Source organism: Dreissena polymorpha, chromosome 13 (genome assembly GCF_020536995.1).
Source record: "Dreissena polymorpha isolate Duluth1 chromosome 13, UMN_Dpol_1.0, whole genome shotgun sequence".
NCBI classification, from domain to species: Eukaryota; Metazoa; Mollusca; class Bivalvia; order Myida; family Dreissenidae; genus Dreissena; species Dreissena polymorpha.
The window spans coordinates 45,713,698-45,729,075 of NC_068367.1; the positions used below are offsets into that span (position 1 = coordinate 45,713,698).

At 34.4% G+C, this 15,378-nt stretch overlaps 1 protein-coding gene across 1 annotated transcript in view; it reads left to right on the top strand.

Moving 5' to 3' along the window:
- Window positions 1-15,378, top strand: part of LOC127854982 (E3 ubiquitin-protein ligase HECW2-like) — an 81,876-nt gene that overhangs the window by 13,504 nt on the left and 52,994 nt on the right.

Sequence of the window (15,378 nt, forward strand, 5' to 3'; positions counted from 1 at the left end):
TGTGTTTAGTTGATAAACAATTACAGTTTTACATCAGATAGCTATCAATTTTGTCGGCTCAGTCTGTCATGCATGAAAACACTACTGAAAATAACTGCCTGACTTAGGCCAAATAAAAAAGTCAGGTATTTTCCTTGTTAAATACTGTTCAAAATTGGAGATATAATGACAATTTGAACAACAAAACAAGAAAAACAAGGGCATATTCTCATAAGTAGTCGTTCTTGGGTTTCTTTAAAGCGCAAATTTTTTACATGTTATACCTTTTTTTGGGAAAAAGTATTCCTCTGGCTTGGTGAATGGACAAAAATATGCCTACCTTATAGAATCGTACTAAGTGTTTAATTGGACCAGGCTTTATTTGGTTGCTTACTCCACTATGTGTTAAGTAATTTACCGATTAATTATATTCTACGTTGATTAAATGCCAACATGGTCAACTTTCTGCATAGAGAACTTCAGTGATCAAATTAATTTGTCAACAAGTGTTGATTATAAATAAAAAAATAATTGACTGTAATCATCATTTCAAACAATTAAAATTGTTCCTGTCCATGGTAAAGTAGAAAGCCTATAACAACTTGTCATCAGTTAAATTGCCCACGTTTGAACAGTTGGCCTTTTACAGTCCTTTTGGTACTGATGAGTTTTTTTAATAAACCCAATTTTAATTGATTTGCATCCTTAACATGTAGCTTTAAAAAAACTGGTATTTTATGGTGTTTTGTGAATACCTGAACAGTTTTTTGATATCTATAAAGAAATGCTAATGTACAATTTTATGGAGACTGTTTTGCATGTTTTGTGTGATGTATAGTTTTTTATTAGGTCGTGTGATATTGATACCCGTAAACGTTGGGCTGTTGCACTTTGTGCACAAATAAAGCAGTTGTGTTACATCATTTTCCATGTTACTTGTAATTTTGTGAAAAGTTAACAATATTCAGATAAAAAGGACTGCGTTATCTGAAAATTCAACACATGGCCACCAGGGGGCACGGCAGTTTTTGCTATATGGCTAAAGTACAACCTTTTGAACTTTGAAAAAGTTACATTTTTTACCCATTCATCATGGAACTTGCTTAGACAAAAATTAAAATGTGGGCTTATGATATATTGACTGAGTTTCAAATGATCCCCGTCCATTCAAAAGCATGGCTGCCAATGTTTTCCCGTTTTCCTTATCAAACATGGCCAAAGCCTGGCGGACATTACCATAAGCAATTTAAAAAAGCTGAATGTGAAATGCAAGATTGTCGGACATACTGTCCGGTAATTTTTGTAAAGATTGTAACAAACTTGCAGTTTTCACAACAACATTATTTTGTTGTTACTGGTTTATGATATATCCGAATAAAAAAGTTCATTTCGGTCGATTTCGTTAGTCAGTTGTACACTGCAGTATTGATAAATTCCAAGAATTATTCCAAACGTTAACGGAGCGTCTCGCCAAACAACGTTAGCTCAATAATTGGTTCGCAAAAGTAGTCGGGTATACACCATTTTACGTGGAATTGCACACATGTCGCAAATATTTCAAGATTGCTAACAATGAAAAGAAATAACGATTCTCGGCCAAAATGACAAATAACAATCAAATTAACGACAGAAGTCATATAATTAATATGGATTAATGAAAGGCGTGTATCATTCAAAGTTGGAGAATACCTGTTTGATACAATTAACAAATTATAATGATAAATATATGTCTTAAATGCCACAGAATGAGTGTTTGTAATTTGGAGTTCATTCTACTCATGAAGAAAAAAACATCTATCAAAATTATTGTTCTAAAATGGAAACAGACAAACATGGTTCGATTTATATGTTATATAATCTGTGTATAATCAGTTTCATTAATATATTCTGCTTTATTATGTTTGTCACTCTATTTAATTAACTGTAATGGCATGTAAGTGTACTGGAAGATATTAAAAGGTAAACATAAAATGTATTAATTTATCTTTGCTAAAGACATCAATAACAAGTTTATATTTGTATAGGTGTAAATATTTTCCCCAAACTGAAACATACCCTAAATTTATTTCCTCCAATCAGGCTTTTCACACTTGGTGTGCCCATTTTGAATTAACTTTGTAATGTACCTCCTGGATTAACACTTAAATTGAGGCCTGTGAAATTTACAACTGGCCTGTAAATTTTTCCTCCTTGTAGGCCAGTCTGGCCTGTGAATTTTAGTGTTCTGCCGTGAATTTTTACTGTTGGGGACAGGGACCCTTTCGGGTTAAAACAGTGGGGACAAAAAGGAAAATATGGGACCAGAGAAATATATTTGTAGCAGAATTTAATTTTCAGAAACTAATTATATTTTACTTGCACTCTTAAATTTGCTTGTTTTCTTCTTACAGCAAGTCCACAGGACATAACAATATATTCAACCATGAATATTCTAAAAACTTTTTAAAACTGTCAAACAGATTTATGGTCATTGAACTCAGCATTGCGTGTCAAAGTACTTGTTCGATAATTAGAATTACCGATAGGACAGGCGTTTTTTTTTTTGCTTTATGCACAAAGTGTATGTCATTTTGTTGTTGTCAAACAGTGACCAAGACAATTTTCGAAGCCAATTTGCTTGGAACGTATGTTTAGGGCCAGGGGTAGACTTTTTTGTCATTGCTAAACGATGTTGGGACTTGGGAAGACTCTGTTGAGGTGTTGTTATTATTATCGTCATATTTTCTAATTTTACTTGCCGGGGGACAAAAACTAAAATGGATTTTGTTTTCTTCGGACAGTCACTTTCCGCAATTTTGATTGGTTGTTATAACCTCAACATACCAATGCAATAGTGTTATTTAAGTAAATTTACCATTGGCTGCAAAATGACGTCACGTCCAATGAAATAATTCGTTTTGATTACACACTCACTCGATTACTTTACCGACTTACCAATTGAATTGATTAGTTTTTTTACTAATTCCTGTGTGCTCGCGGACCCATATACGGAAAACGGGTGGGGACAAATGTTTTATTTTTGTGCCAATGACGCAAGGGCGCATCCACGGCAGAACACTGGAATTGTGATGATCTTTCGCCATGTCTGCCTTAATGGTTCTGGTTTTATGCTGTTTGCACATAGCCTTTTTTTTTTCCCTGTCTGCTGGTTTGTTGGTTTGTTTGTTTGTGTGTTTGCTCCAACTTTAACATTTTGCCATAACTTTTGCTATATTGAAGATAGCAACTTCATATTTGGCATACATGTGTATCTCATGGAGCTGCACATTTTGAGTGGTGAAAGGTCAAGGTCATCCTTCAAGGTCATAGGTCAAAAAATCAAATCCAAGGGAAGTAATAAGCTTTAAAGGGAGATGATTATCTGTACCTGCCAAATTATATTTTTTTTTAAAGTTAATCAAAGCGGCGCAGAAGGGGACATAGTGTTTCTGACAAACACATATCTTGTTCACTTTGATTCTTAGTGGGAATGGGTTAAAAATGTGTATCCTTAGTGACTGTGTGCTTGTCAATCACAACTGATAAAATTATGTTTTCGTATCCAATGTTAATGTATTAAATGGGCCTTGCAATGGGCCCCAGGGTCTAAAAAAACCCAACAGTTACATACATTGACATTAAGACACATTGTATATTGCATTTGTTATGTGGCAGTCGCTATGATTTGTGGACATCAGCATTTACCATGTGTAATATATTTTTGTTAAAAAATAATCTAAATAAATGTTATTTTATGAGCATGATCTAAATAATACTAGATATATAACAGAATTTGTGTTTTATTTAAAAAAAAATCCAAACTTTTTTATTGAATGTTTGCTTGAGGCTGTCTGACAAACGCTATCTACAATGTCATTAAATCAGTCTTTATTTGATAGTCAAGTTTTTCTAGATACTTGTTATTTGACATTATCAATATTCATAAGAAACAAATTGCATTACTGTTGTTTTAATATCCCTCTTTTCATATTGCCAAAGGGGCATGTTGTAATATTGCGTAATATCAGATGTTTATTGATTACAAGCATGTGCATACATCATTATTGACACAATTTTGTGTTCAGATATGTGTTGTGTAACTGTTATGATCATTTTCCACACAGTTCAAGGGTAGAGAGTGTTGAATTGTTGTTTGAAGTTTTCTGTAGACAAGCCAATTGTGTTTTTCATAAAAAGCACTTGCTAACACATTTGTATGTATGGTGCCTCACAAGTTGGAATGTGATCAAAAGGTTTGTTACAATTGTATCAATATCTTATTTTGCTTTTTAAGATTTGGATTGAAATGTATTTTAGAAAAATAAGTGCTTATTAATTATATCTGATGTAGTACACTTTTATGTTTCAAATGGCAAAACATTTTACTCAGTCTTTGATATGTTATGGTTCTGAGGGAAATATGAATACTTATTACTTAAAAAAAGTTTTTTTTATGTTTAAGAAAAATCTTAAATATAAAATGTTATTGCAATGTCAGAGATCAAATTACAATCATTTTCATTACAGAGTGGTTCAGCAGTGTATACCACTATTAACATAAATTGACTGTCATTAAAATAATTAGTTTTGCTGGGCAACATTTTGCAGGGGAAAGACGTGTGCTTGCCCCAAATTGCAAACATTTACATAATCTTTGTCCTGCATGTAATTATTGCCAGTTTTAAATGCTTAAGCTTTAAGGAAGGAAGGGGTCAACATAAAATTTTCCCTAGGCTTGGTCCCTAAACTGTTGTTTGCAATTTCCTGTCCCATTCAAGGTGTTGAAAAGACAGTTGAAATCTTCTTTGTGAATGTTCTTGTTTAATTCAATCATTATGACCCACCCCACCCCAACATTAGTGTCATCGTGTTTGTGACCTTGTCCAGCCAATCCCCGCCATTTCATTGGTCAGTTTTGTAGGCAGGTGTCAGAAATGGACAGGAAGTATTTTTTCAATGCCTTTTAATGACTGCTGAATTGTCAAGGTGGTAAACTTGATGTTTTTTCTCTCCCAGTCACTTTGATATAATTTATTGAGACTGAATGCCCCTAGGGCATTGTTTGTTACATGATGTTAATTTACAGATATTAGGCCAACACTTTGTAAAAAAATTTTTTTGGTGAGAACCTTTTTAAAAAACTGAGAGGAGGCAAGAGAAATAAAAATAGAAATACAAAGACAAATTATTACCAGTAGACCAAAAAGTAAACCAATCTTCCTTTTGCGAGATACATTTCAACTTTAAATAATAAATTTAAAAAGGAAATTTGTGATTTAGACATAAGAAGAACTTTCCAAGGTTGTTTGACAAGATTCTTCATTAATCCATAATTTTGAAGCAACGTTTTTTGAAATTGTTTTTCCCCTGCAAAGGTCGGAGAGATATAGAATGTTCATTCATCTGTCTTTCTAAAACTTTCCTGGCTATATCTCAGAAACTCTATAAAATATCGTCATGAAACTTCATGGGTGTATAGATATCAATGAGAAGTGTCATGCACAAGAACCATAACCGTACACATTCTTAAATAAGAGTTATTGACCTTTTTTCCTTCAATTTAACATGTCAGGGCTATCTCCGATACCATTCAATATTTCAACATGAAACTGTATGGATGTTATGATTGAAAGAATGAGAAGTGCCATGCTTAAAAACCATAACCCATCACTTTCTTAAATTAGAGTTGTTGCCGTTTGTTATTTTTGTATGTTGTAACTGTTCAGGGCTGTATCTTAGATACACTACAAGATTTCAACATGAAACTTCATTTGCGTATAGATATCAATGAGGAGACTTGCAATGCATAAAAACAATAACCCTACATTTACCTTATTATTTTCCTAGGATTATACAGTATCTGATGGGGTTTGCACCCGTCCATAAACAAAATGTATTTTGCGCGGGGATATCAATTTAACAAATTCACTTGTTTCTTTAATTTCAACTGAACATTGCCATGTTATATTGTCTCCATTGTCCCCTTTATTATGTTATATTGACTTTTGGGTAATTTGCGCATGTGATTTCATATTACATATGCAGGTTTTTTATCTGATTTTTGAGAAAGGGCCTGGCCTTTTTTGAGGGGAAAAAAGCGTGCGAAATGCTGGATTGTTTGGGGGAAAATCATGCGAAACGCCGGATTTTGGGGGGAAAATGAGAAAAGTCTTAAATAATCAATTCAACATATGTTGCTGTTTTTAAAACAAATTCAAGGCAACAGATAATTTAATTATGCAATATGATATATTCTACACTGGATCAGGTTAACTTATGTATTTAAAGTTAAAAAAAAATGAAGTCTGGGGGAAAACTTACCTGCTGAGGGGAAAAAAATCCGAGGGTAAAGGGCGGATTTTCGGCGGGTCCCAAAGAAGAAAAAAAGCCCCGATATGTGAAGGTATACTCCAAGAACAATATTTGTGTCAAGTTTCATAAGGGCTTATTGAGGGTAGATATTTTTGTTACATACTGCAATTTTGTTTAATTTATCAGCATTAATTGTATTCTAGCTTTGAAAAGAATAAAAGGTCTCTGTGGAATAATAACAAAATTAATGATACAATAGTGACTTTGTATTTGGCACAGTAAAGCGTTGCATGAAGCTCCCTTAAAAAGAAAGATATACAAATGATTTCAAACATCTTGAGTGTGCCCTGTGGTAAATGGTGTTTATTTTTATTGCATGCTGTGTATCTATAATGCTGGAAGATTTTCAAGCGATTTGGAGAGAAAATGATTTCCAGTTTCTTCCTCATGATAATACAAATGTTTGTTTTCCATGAATTTGGGATGGTTTAGGAAAGTTTTGTAGATTTTGTCTACAAAGAGTAGGATGTTTATGTCTGCAGTGAATTTGAACATGTTTTGTGGAATAGATCCACACTGCTTGTTGGTTATGAATTAAATTCTCTTTTGTTGAAGACTGGATTACACTGGTTGCTTCATGACCTTTTTGACAAAAATGCTTCAGAAAAACAATATTTTTATGTTCCATAATTGTGAAGGGAGTAAAAAGAAAATAATAATCCTGAATTCCTGATCATGCTACATGGAGGCGAAAATATATTGTATTGAAACAGCACGAAATTAATCAAGGTTATTTTTAAATGGAAAAACAAAAGAAGTGGTCAAAAACTGAATCCATATGTTAAAAAGCATATTTATTACTTTTGGGGTCTTCAATGTTATAGAAAATTCAAATCATTTTTAGTTAGACTATTATAAATGAAATATATATAGTGGAGCTATCCTACTCACCCCGGCGTTAGCGTGAGCATGAGTGTGAGCATGCAAATGTTAAAGTTTTCGTACCACCCCAAATACTTCCTATGTCCCTTGACGTATTGCTTTAATATTTTGCATACTTCTTAACCAACATAACCCTAACCTATAAACAAGAGCAGACAACTGTATCAAGCATTTTGTAAGAATTATGGCCCTTTTTATGTCCCCCACTATAGTAGTGGGGGACATATTGTTTTTGCCCTGTCTGTTGGTCTGTACGTTGGTCTGTTTGTGCCAACTTTAACATTTTGCAATAACTTTTGCTATATTGAAGATAGCAACTTCATATTTGGCATGCATGTGTATCTCATGAAGCTGCACATTTTGAGTGGTGAAAGGTCAAGGTCATCCTTCAAGGTCAGAGGTCAAATATATGTGGCCAAATCGCTCATTTTATGAATACTTTTGCGATATTGAAGATAGCAACTTGATATTTGGCATGCATGTGTATCTCATAGAGCTGCACATTTTGAGTGGTGAAAGGTCAAGGTCATCCTTCAAGGTCAGAGGTCAAATATATGTGACCCAAATCGCTTATTTTATAAATACGTTTGCAATATTGAAGATAGCAACTTGATATTTGGCATGCATGTGCATCTCATGGAGCTGCACATTTTGAGTGGTGAAAGGTCAAGGTCATCCTTCAAGGTCAGAGGTCAAATTTATGTGGCCCAAATCGCTTATTTTATGAATACTTTTGCAATATTGAAGATAGCAACTTGATATTTGGCATGCATGTGTATCTCACGGAGCTGCACATTTTGAGTGGTGAAAGGTCAAGGTCATCCTTCACAAGGTCAAGGTCATTCTTCAAGGTCAAACGTCATATAGGGGGACATTGTGTTTCACAAACACATCTTGTTTCACTTAGAATATGCATATTATTGATAAATCTATGTTAAAGTTTGCATACCACCTCAAATATTTTCAATATCCCTTGACATATTGCTTTCATATTTTGCAAACTTTTTTACCAACATGACCCCAATCTATAAACAAGAGCAGACAACTGTATCAAGCATTTTGAAAGAATTATGGCCCTTTTTCCATTATAATATGCATATTACTTAATTTACATTGCCATAACTTCTTTATTTATGATCAGATTTTATTAATACTTTGACAAAACAACACTTACCTGAATACCACAATGGATTCCACCCAAACAATACCCCACGCCCCAACCCAGAATCCCTGCCCCCCCCCCCCCCCAATAATGTTTTTTTTTAAATATATTTTTTCCTTTTTTTATTTTTGAAAGATCATCTAATAAATGACCACACCCCACATTATACCCCCTCTCAATCCCCCTACCCCCCCTCAAAAAAAAATTAAAAAAAATCCTTTTTTATGTCCCCCACTATAGTAGTAGGGGACATATTGTTTTTGCCCTGTCTGTTGGTTGGTTGGTTAGTCTGTTGGTTGGTTGGTTGGTCTGTTTGCGCCAACTTTAACATTTTGCAATAACTTTTGCTATATTGAATATAGCAACTTGATATTTGGCATGCATGTGTATCTCATGGGACTTGGTCATCCTTCAAGGTCAGAGGTCAAATATATGTGGCCAAAATCGCTCATTTTATGAATACTTTTGCAATATTGAAGATAGCAACTTGATATTTGGCATGCATGTGTATCTCATGGAGCTGCACATTTTGAGTGGTGAAAGGTCAAGGTCAAGGTCATCCTTCAAGGTCAGAGGTCAAATATATGTGGCCCAAATAGCTTATTTTATGAATACTTTTGCAATATTGAAAGTAGCAAATTGATATTTGGCATGCATGTGTATCTCATGGAGCTGCACATTTTGAGTGGTGAAAGGTCAAGGTCAAGGTCATTCTTCAAGGTCAGAGGTCAAATATATGTGGCCCAAATCGCTTATTTTATGAATAGTTTTGCAATATTGAAGATAGCAACTTGATATTTGGCATGCATGTGTATCTCATGGAGCTGCACATTTTGAGTGGTGAAAGGTCAAGGTCAAGGTCATCCTTCAAGGTCAAATATATTGGTTAAAATTGCTCATGTAATGTCACTTCTGTAATATTGAAGCTAGCAATTTTATATTTGAAATGCATGTGTATCTCATGGAGCTGCACATTTTGAGTGGTGAAGGGCCAAGGTCAAGGTCATCCTTCAAGGTCAAACGTCATATAGGGGGACATTGTGTTTCACAAACACATTTTGTTTATTTTTGAAAGATCGTCTTATAAATTATTGAATATGAACAATTTCCCCATGATGGCTTACGTTAAACTGTCAAGCTCTCGAATAGTCGAGCGCAATGTCCTCTGACAGCTCTTGTTAGCTCACCTTAGCAAATTGTGCTCATCGGGAGCTTTTAGGATACAGTTTTGTCCATCATTGGTAAGTCCATCTGCACGTGGGATTTTTATTTTAACGACTTTCCAATTTTTTCCTGTCCATTGCATATGTAGGTTCTTGAAGCTTAAAATGTATTTAAAAAAGAAAAATATATATAATCTTTTTCCCCGAAACTACGAGGGTCTGGGTTTTAATATTTGGTGTTTACCTCATGTGTAAGTGGTCATACGATTTATATAGCCTTACATAGTGAATGGCTTTAAAAACCTTCTTCAATAAAACTGCAAAGGTCACAGGTTTTATAATTGTTATGCAACATTTTTTGGTGGTCTTCTGCTAAGTTTGTTAAAATAATGCCCTTGGGGTCAAAATTGGGGTTTATAGAAAAACTTACATCACAAAAATCGACAAGTACCATTTGAGTTTCGCTATGTCTCAGGTGAGCAACCTAGGGCCTTGGGTAAGTCAGAATAGCGGACATTTTTAAACAAATTTGTGACAAAGTGTCGGTAATAGGCTGCTCAATCTACCCAGTCTACTGCTTTAGATGGAGATAATTTGTAAGGATAGACGTTTAAATAGAGCAACCGGTGTTTGTTTAAATTGTTAAGCGTTGATATACTGCTGCCTTGTTACCTGAAGCATGCTTTAGCCGGTGTCTGGGCACAATGGATTCTTTGTAACGTTTATCAAAGTGTTTTTATTATTCCTTCTTTTATTTGAAAGCATATTGGCAAGGTATTCGCATAGTTTAAAGTGTCATGTCAGCTGAATTAAGGTTTTGTTGTTCAAATTTAATTTTCCAGTAGATGTAATTTTTTATTGCAGAATTAAGTGTGGAGTGTTTCAGAAATAATTGACAGTTTTATCTATATTCTGTCTCAGTGCAAAATATTTGTTTGACAAGTTGAAAGTTATGATACACTTTAAAATCGTCAGACTGGGAAATATGATCAATTTGCGGTTATTTTATGCCTTGTGTGTTCAGGGATATATGTATTAATCCTTTCACTGGAACCGAATTTTGAAGGCCTTTGCAAACAGTTTGGATCCAGATGAGACGCCACAGAACGTGGCGTCTCATCAGGATCCAAACTGTTTGCTATTCTGATAGTATTCTTTGAAAAAAATCGAAGAAAATGCTAATTTTAGAAATTCAGCAGACGACATTTTAGCAGACCACAAATTTCCCAGCGTGCAAATGGTTAATATTTTCTCTGCTTAGGTGCAAAAAATGGTTGATACATGTAATGCAGTTTTAACAATCAAGTGGATTTACTGTTAACTAAAAGGCTAACAAATTGAAAAGTGTCCTTTAAATTTACTTTTGTGAATCAACTTGCTTTGAAGGAATTATTGCTAAGGGTGTATTAATTCAGTGGAGATTGTGTGCTCAATAAACGGGTCTTCTTAAATGTTAAAACAAGCAGATCTATTGCAATTAAAACTCAGGGGAAAGATACAACATAGCCAGAAGCACAGGTAGGTAAGGATGTTTTGTATCCAAAAAAAGAAATCTCTTCAGAAATAACAGTTTAATGCTGTTTGCTGCTCATCATGATCAGTATCTATGATTTGGAGATGAAGCCTTAAACACTTGAATGTAGTAAGAAAGGTTTTTAATTAAATATAACTTTATAAAAAAATACATGTGTACAAATGCTTGAAAATACGTACTGTATCTAAGTGGTAAAGGGTTAAAGCCAACTGTTTATTAAGGCACTCTTGAGTGCATTCCCTAAGTAGGACCAGGACTTGGTTATTTCTTTAGTGGAGATATAAAGAATGTTCCCACAGTGGGGATCGCATCTGCAACCTTCTAGTAGTTAGAAAGACACTTTATCCTCAACACCGCAGTGACTGGTAGTTGCTCTTGTATGTACACGTAGTCAACATAAATATTGAAGTTTTTATTGTTTCCACAATCAACATAAAGGCAGTTAGTTTTAACTCTTTCAGTGCGGGAACCGAATTTTGAAGGCCTTTGCAAACAGTTTGGATCCAGATGAGACGCCACAGAACGTGGCGTCTCATCTGGATCCAAACTGTTTGCTATTCTGGTAGTATTCTTTGAAAAAAAAATGAAGAAAATGCTAATTTTAGAAATTCAGCAGACGACATTTTAGCAGACGACAAATTTCCCAGCATTCAAAGGGTTAAAGTCAACATCAATCAGTCAGATGCTAGTTTTATTTTTCAGAATGAGCAGAAATATGTTTTATTTAACTTCTATTTTATGAAATCAATGTTATAATTTATATTATATGTGAAATCAATGTTTTTATTCATATTATATGTGAAATCAATGGTTTGATTCATGTGCTTGTATTTGTCTTGCTGATTTGTGATAATTGTACAGGTATAAGTAGTAATGCATACTAGATGCAAATGCATTAAAAGATAAATTTTGTGTGTGTGATGTTTTAGGGTTTGCTATCATCCATCTAAATTGAAAAAAAGAGGAGCAATTAAATTCTGTGCTCTGCTCTTGGGATGAGAAGGATATTTGCTATGGCTTTAATCTCTTGAATTTAATAAATTATAATTATATTTTGTTGTTGAACCTTCTCAGTGGATTATGAATTAACCTGAAAACTTGGTCAGTGCACAAGAATATTAATAGAAGTGAATTTGTAAATGCATAATATGTAACATTGAAGCTTGTTATTGTAGGCTAATACACTTGAAAAACGTGATTCTCTTTAACATGTTGAATGAAAAGAACTTTGACAAGTGATATTTTTATCCTGCAAAATTGCGCATTGACATTTTGTGTGTTGGAATAATCACCTACAATCATTCATCAGTTGTAACATATCTAAATGTCATTAAAGATTGTGTTATTTACATTGATTTTTTGCTGTTCTCCTGTTGTTTTTTAATGACATTACATGTGTATGCCCCCAAAGGAGGTTATATAGTACTTGCACCTTCCATTCATGATAGTTCATCAATTCAGGGTGTGAAACTGTGTGTGGTCATTACCAGATTATATGTGGTTTTTGTTGAACTTCCGGATGGTGTACGGGCCCCATTCTCAATGGAAAAAAGCATATATATTTCACAAATGGTACTTTAAATAATTTCCCAATGGAAGGTCCCCCCCCCTTCCTAAAAAAAACTAGAAAGGTTGGTTCATCTCCTATCCATCTCCTTAAGATAAACTTTAGTATATATAATATTGAAATCACATTTATTCTCAATTTTATTTTGGAACATTTTTAAACAAAACAACAACACTAATTTCCAAATTTTAGTCAAGACATCGTTATTTAACCAATGCTAAGGACTTGAATATGCGTTGCTTACAATTCTTATTGCTCCTCTGTGAAAGGTCAAGGTCACACTGTTAAGTAAAAAGATATGCATGCTAATGTTGAATGTAAATGTAAATTATTACTCCCATGATTACCATAGAAGGGTACATGTGAATGTGCACTAGCTCCAAAGTGGGAGGTCAAGGTCACATAGAAGGGTACATGTGAATGTGCACTAGCTCCAAAGTGGGAGGTCAAGGTCACACAGAAGGGTACATGTGCATGTACACTAGCTCCAAGATGAGAGGTCAAGTTCACATAGAAGGGTACATGTGCATGTACTCGAGCTCCAAGGTGGGAGGTGAAGGTCACATAGACGGGTACATGTGCTTGTACACTGGCTCAAAGGTGGGAGGTGAAGGTTACATAGAAGGGTGCATGTGCATGAACACTGGCTCCAAGATGAGAGGTCAAGGTCACATAGAAAGGTACATCTGCATGTACACTAGCTCCAAGGTGGGAGGTGAAGGTCACATAGAAGGGTACATGTGCATGTATACTAGCTCCAAGATGAGAGGTCAAGGTCACTTAGAAGGGTACATGTGCATGTACTCTAGCTCCAAGATAAGAGGTCAAGTTCACATAGAAGGGTACATGTGCATATACTCGAGCTCCAAGGTGGGTGGTCAAGGTCACATAGAAGGTACATGTGCATGTACTCTAGCTCCAAGATGAGAGGTCAAGTTCACATAGAAGGGTACATGTGCATGTACTCGAGCTCCAAGGTGGGTGGTCAAGGTCACATAGAAGGGTACATGTGCATGTACTCTAGCTTCAAGGTGGGTGGTCAAGGTCACATAGAGGGGTACATGTGCATAAACACTAGCTCCAAGGTGGAAGGTCAAGGTCATAATTCAAGGCCATGTATTTTCATGTCTGCTGTTAAAGTTGTGTATTGTTCATTGTTTTAATATAATATTAATAATTTATATGCTTGATATAAATAACAATGCCATATATCTGAAGATCTGTCACAAGTAAGGTGCATAAACCTTTTTTTATTCATTTTAATGTTTAAATTAAGAACTCCCCCTGAAAATCCATTAAAAACTTGAAAGAAACTGAAATAAAAATATTATTTATCTGGACAGTTGTGCTGTTTATCTTCTATATAAGCAAACTGATGTTGAGTAAGTGACAAAGCTTAAGTGATGTATTTATTACGATGATGTTTCCACTCCCACCATCTTTTGACGTAAACTTCCTCTCACAAATTTATAGTCTTTAACTGAACTTGTTTAAATGTTCATAACAACATAAGTTGTTTTAAAGATGTTCCACAAGGGTCAGGAAATACAGAAAGCTGTTTTGCTAAAATTGCGTTTAAAAATTTTGCATCATGCTGAAAAAAAATATATGGGACAAACAAAAATAAGCTTGACATGCGCATGAAAACTGTTGTGATGTGGCGCTTTACCATTGGCACACGGGAATGGAAATAAATATTTATTTCAGCATGATATTGTAGACTTTAAAGCATTTATTTGTACCAAATTTTTTTTTTCTGAATTAATTGTTTAGAGTTGTGTTTTTAGTTAAATTTTGGTTACAATTACACATCTGTATGTGGAGATATGAAGGGATGATGTTGGTCAAAATTGATTATTCATTGGTAAGTATGTAGTATGTATCATATGCAAAAATTTGATTATGATTTTCATAAAAATTAAATGGAAATTGTTTCTATGTTCATTTTTTAAAATTTTATTAATAAAATTAGAAACATACAATCAATTGCTCAATTTTGCTAAAACCTTAGATGAAGTCAGTCCAATACATTTAGAACTAACATTTCAAGACTCCATCTATTATATGTTCCTTTGTGAAGTTCAAAGGTCATACTAGAGGTGTAAGGTAAAATTTTGCCATCAAACAGCTTATCTTGATTGTAACAGTGTCATCAATTATCCAGTTTTAAAACAATTTACCATAAAAGATCACCATGATGAGATTGCTTGCTGTGTGCAACATCTGTCTCCGTACCTTAAAGGTCAAGGTCAAACTAGAAGTTAAAATGTCAAATCTAGAATTAAACAGTAAGGTCATTCATCATGATGTTTTAAAATAACTTAACACAAAGGACCGCCATGAGATGATGGCATGTCACATGTAAAACCAGTCATCATACCTCACAGGTCAAGGTCACACTTAGAGATCAAATGTCAAATTTGGCCATAACAGCTTGTTGAAACTGAAACTGTTTCATTCATCATGCAATTAGGATAACTTACCACAAATTTTCATCCTGAGCAAATAATTACACTGTAACTCCAATATAAAGCGCTCCGTTATAGCGCTGAATCCAATATAACGCGGAGGGTGCTTGGATCCCATTTTTTCTCCAACCTTCCTTTTGATTTCTGATTCAAATCCGTATTATGCAACTTCATGTATTTTCAGACAATTCAAAGATGGCGGCAATCACAGTCGTGTGGATTGCTTTATTCTACCGTTCGTTAAACCGATTATAATCGCCTCGAGGTTAAAC